This window comes from Cornus florida, unplaced genomic scaffold (genome assembly GCF_030987335.1).
Source record: "Cornus florida cultivar Cherokee Brave unplaced genomic scaffold, ASM3098733v1 CherokeeBrave_3.0.0_Hap2_Chr06, whole genome shotgun sequence".
NCBI classification, from domain to species: domain Eukaryota; kingdom Viridiplantae; phylum Streptophyta; class Magnoliopsida; order Cornales; family Cornaceae; genus Cornus; species Cornus florida.
The window spans coordinates 27,515,925-27,521,093 of record NW_026775576.1 but is presented as its reverse complement, the minus strand read 5'-3'; the positions used below and the strand labels follow the sequence as shown (position 1 = coordinate 27,521,093).

Sequence of the window (5,169 nt, the reverse complement as noted above, 5' to 3'; positions counted from 1 at the left end):
TGTAGTAGGATTCATTTATGTGTCATAGGCACGTTCTATTATCTTGGCGGTGGGATATTATTTATCGAGGCTCTGGTTCTTCCTTTGTCTGTAGGACCCACCTTGTTCTGGAAGGGAGTTCTAACTTTAAAGACTTTGTAATTTGGTGGTGACTGAGACAACTACTTTGCTCTCTCATGTGCATTTATTCTGTAGGTAAATTAATGTCATCATCCCCACACAAGAATTTTTTATCTTTTTCCTCTAGTATGTTCTTCCAAAATTTCGTACTAGGAAGATCAATGACTTGGCTTTCTTGGTGGTGCTTGTCCTTTTTCTCTTGCATGTTCTAAAATCTTATACTAGGAAGATCAAAGACTAGGTTTTGGTACTTGTCCTTTTTCTCTTGTATGTTCTAAATATCATACTAGGAAGATCAAACACCAGGTCTTATTGGTGTTACTTATCCTCTCTCTCTTGTATGTACTAAAATTTCATACTATGAAGATCAAACACCAAGTTTTATTGATGGTACTCCATTTTCGGTCCATGTTCGTTGTCTGACAACATTAAATCGTTATGGTCTCCAAAGCAAAACAAAAAGAGAGGCAATGATACTCAAAGTGAATAGTTAGGCCGAATAAATTAATTGTTGCCATTAGATATCTTGAAGTGTGTATTGCTAGAGACTTGCTTAAAGTGCACCAGAAGACTCATTTTGATGCATCTAAAAGTTACAAGTGGTTCATGCTATTGGTTTATGTCAGGCCTTAACATAATCTTTCATATCTTTCATTTAAGGAGTTATTGTGGTGGGACTCTGACAACTACTAGTGCATGATGGGCGTTCAATGAGTGGTGCTATTCAAATTTAATATTTCTGTGGCTTAATGAGCTGTGCCATTCAATCTTAACTCTCTCATTTCAGCGTCTGATTTCAAATGAATGGTCAAAATGATCACAAGTGGGATAGCCTCTAGTAAGGTGGTTTTCTCGCTTGTGTACTGTGTGTGGGAGTGGAAATCATTAAGTAGTTTGAAACATGTTTGATGATTCAAATAATAACAACGAAAACTGAAAAATGAAAAATGAAAAATGAAAAATGATCTTGTGCCTCGCTGTCGAGATGGATTTAGTAAGTTGTTAACATCAGTAAAAAGTTGACCCGTCAGTTGACACTATTCCACTTCAACGTTCGAGGGGTTCAAACCTCATTATTGCCTAACTAACGAGAGAAGAATAAAAATAGAATAAGATGCCATAGAACATCAAGTATAAGAAATTCAGTTCGCATATCATATAAAAGATCAAAAAAAGGTTAGATTACATAGGTAAGCGGAACAAAATTAGAAAAGGGGAAAAAAATGGTTAAAGGGTATTCGTTTTACTCTCTCCCTTTCTCTCTCTCACTCTGTTTAGAAGCTAATCTCTCTCATGTTTCATATTGTCTTGCTTGGCAGAGAAGTTGTTGACACTCATATGTATGAATGTCTCTTAACTATATATGTGTGTTATGAAAATCGTAATTAGGAGCATAGTGAATCTGCAGAGTAGATAATATCTAGACAAGGCGGGTGGATCGTGACATACACTCCCTCTCTTACACACCCACTTCGTGTCTATGAGACTTGTAGGTGAAGATATACTACAATTCCTAGAATTCAAAACCTTGCCATAATTCTTGTAAGAAATATTAACTCCCTTCAACTCACTCCATGGCTAGTTGTTAAAAAATTAAATTCTTTTTTCATAATACATAGCGGAAGCATCATTTTCACATCATCACTCAAGCATGTATGGAGATAACAATTATACCCATCCACACATAACACAATATTTTCATGGCTCACCCAATTGTAGAGCTATGTCCATGAAGAGAGAGATTTCGTTATTACGTATCAAATAAGAGAATATAAAACTATTACCCTACCTCACTCACTTACTCTCATACTCTGAGGTTACATCACACGTGAAATACATATTCTCTTCACCAAGAGAGGGAAGGGGTGAATTGGTTCAACCACTTTCTTTCAAGGATATAAACATTTTTCTTTCACATATAAACCACCACAGCTTGTTAGGATAACTCACATATATCACTAGAGTTTTGAAACTCTAATCCGTCACAAGTTTTTAATATAGAACCAGAGTCACAAGAACACCAAGATATTCAAGGAAAACATCTCTTAATAGGGATAATAAACTTGGTTCTTGGGTACACACCAAATACAAAATTCACTAATTGTGAAGCAAGTCGATGCACACTCGGCTGTCTCTCACTCGGTACACACTCTAGCTCACCTTTGTGCACACAACACTCCCCATGTCCGGAGCACCCCTGCTTGGACCTTCAAAGCTCTGAATAGCTTCTACAACACAATATAAAAGATGTATAAACATCATACGATGGTTGTTACAAAAGATAAGAATCAAGTTACAACTCAAAGATGAAACCAGTGTTCAAACCCTAATTTGTTTTTGCAAAAAATTAGGTTTGAGATGTCAAGATACAATGCAGTCCTAAGCTTGATGTCATACAGTCCTAAGCTTGATGTCCCGAGTCTTCAATCAACAAGATACACTTACTCAAATGCAAGGTATAACCAATTTAGTGCACAACAATACTGGTTTTTGCAGAAAACTAATTCTGGCTAGGTCTCAAGAGTGAAATTTAGAATTGGCACCAATGGCATACACATCTCCCTAATAACAATATATACTTGCTCAGAAGATAAACAAGATGAATACAACAAGATATCAACTTATGAACCTCAAATTAGAAGTGTATGCACCAAAAAACTATAACTGTCAAGGTGTCAAAATTCATTTTAAAAAATGACCATTTTCCTTTTGAAAACTCAACTTCAATAGCCTCAAATCATAAATAAAAAAAAAACTTGCTCAGACGTAGTTCATGAAGTTCACAACATATGCTACTTAGATCAGAAGCTTAAACTAGAAAACTTGAACATACATAAGGTCTGAGATACAAAAATCTACTGTAGTGAGAATATTGGAGAAAACTTGATTTCTGTAGCTGTATATAGTCAATCCAAACTTGTCTCAATCCCTTAGAACTTCTGTGGATGCCTCACACCAAAAACAAGCCTCTGCACCATCTCAATGCACCGGAAAACAATATAACAGGTCATATTCTTCAACTTTAATTGTATACACTCACAATACATATGTTTGGGAAGAATTTCAGCTCACTCAATGGATCAAAACTCAGAAAATTTTCATGTTATTTTGGACTCTCAAGTGTCACACAATGTAGCTCACAAAGTGGGCTCTCGCAGCTCACACAAAAGGCACATACAACAAAGTGCTATAACAACATATATATACTCCGGACAATGCAGCCCTAAAATGGATAGGAATATATTACCTTCTACCAATCATTGTTGAGGGAATTTTTTGATATTACTTTGAGTGAATGGACCACACAACGCTTGCCAACTCACCTGTTTTGTCCACTAGTGCACACAGCCCTTTAGCCTTACACATACACACACATACCAGCTGTAAAGAGAAGCAATTGTAAACATTGTGCCTAAGCAATGAAATGTGGATCATCATCACTCTCTCTAGGACCACAGTGCACGTGTCTGTCATGTGCATCATCTACATTGAAAAGACCAATATGCCCCTGAAGGGGACACATGTCATATATACTAGTAATCTGGCGTAGCAGCCTATAAATCCAGTGTAAATGAAATTTTCTGTGCTTAGAATATCACTGTAGCATCCAACGGTAAATATGCAGTGTCCATACACATGCTTGAAAAGACTGAAATGCCCTTGTGAAAGATTTCTCATTTACATACAATGCACCAGAAAATTGATATGTTGTCCTGTGAACAATGATCTATGATAAAATGTACCTTTCCCAGAGGATTTCAAATAATCTTAGCATACTTTAGTGACCTAAATACCCCTGTGAACTTCATACAGAATTACATAAATTCCCCTTGAGAGGACAGATGTCATGAAATGCAGAATTCTGCAACTGTAGGCAGAATACGTTTTGGAAATGTGATTCTCTGAGCTCAATGGCATAATGTAACATCAAGGGCAAATGTAAAATGACAATTCAGATACCGGTAATTACAAATATATCCCTGTACTCGACAAATTTTAATTTTGATTACCAGAAACTATATGAATCAGAAATATGCTGAGGAAGAACATGTATAGAGGTGTGTGATGTAATGTACCATAACAAATGGATTTCAAATGACCTCTATTGAATGTGTTATTACTAAAATGCAAACCAAGCTTTAATTTAATCTGCAGGATTAGACCATGAGCTCACCTTTTGACATTGAAACACTTAAGTCATCCTTATGACATTATAAAGGCAAACAATCATTGGAATCAATAATCTCCTCCTTTTGCCTTTTAATGTTAAAACCTCAAATCCCACAAATGTAATCAACCAAGATACACATATACTGAACAAAGGATATAATAATCCTTGTTCTAGGTCCATTTTTTCCCCCTTTTGACATTGAAAGTCAAAAGGTGAGCGGGACCAACAATGAAGTAGATTAGAGAGGGTGAGAGATAACTCTTAGAGAATTTCTGACGGCTGAAAGTCTATATAAAATTAGTGGTTTGATTGTGATACCTGCTTGATGAGCCTTGTCTCCAAGAAATAGTGGTTTTGATGAATCAAATGATGAACTTGATAAACTTTGAAGTTGATAATCAATGTCTGAATTTGTTTTCTTCATCCACACATGTTGAGAATTAGCCTGAGAGAGAGCTGAATACTTGGATTCTGAAGTGAATGATGAGTAATTAGCTTTATTTCATCATTGGCTTCATATTGAATTTTTGATCCACCGAAAGATAGCATTGCAAAATGACTATACTGTCCATTATTTTTTGTCATAGAAGACCTTAGCTTCTTCTTGTCTCTAATCGTCAAATTTGGAAGCCTATTACAGGTTTGAGCTTTTGTGTTTTGAAGAATCACTGAACTTCACTTGATCTGGTTTTCTGTACCCCTCATCACCTTCGTTCTTGAATGGATTTTTGATTGAAGCTATTGTGCCTTGTTCAGTAACAATGTACATATTCCCTGAAGATTTTGTGGCTGTGAAGGCTGTCTTTCCTGAAGCTTGATTAATGACATTACACCGAGTCTTGTCAAAGCACACCTTATTACCTATTTTACAGAGTTGA

The 5,169-nt window shown here is 36.0% G+C and overlaps 1 long non-coding RNA gene across 1 annotated transcript; it reads right to left on the bottom strand.

The window, feature by feature from the left end:
- Positions 1 to 2,148: 2,148 nt before the first annotated feature.
- On the bottom strand, positions 2,149 to 4,790 carry LOC132311240 (uncharacterized). The gene is made up of 2 exons (XR_009482895.1): positions 2,954 to 4,790; positions 2,149 to 2,348 (listed from the first exon to the last, which is right to left on the bottom strand). It is a non-coding gene; the product is annotated as an uncharacterized LOC132311240 (long non-coding RNA).
- Positions 4,791 to 5,169: the final 379 nt, after the last annotated feature.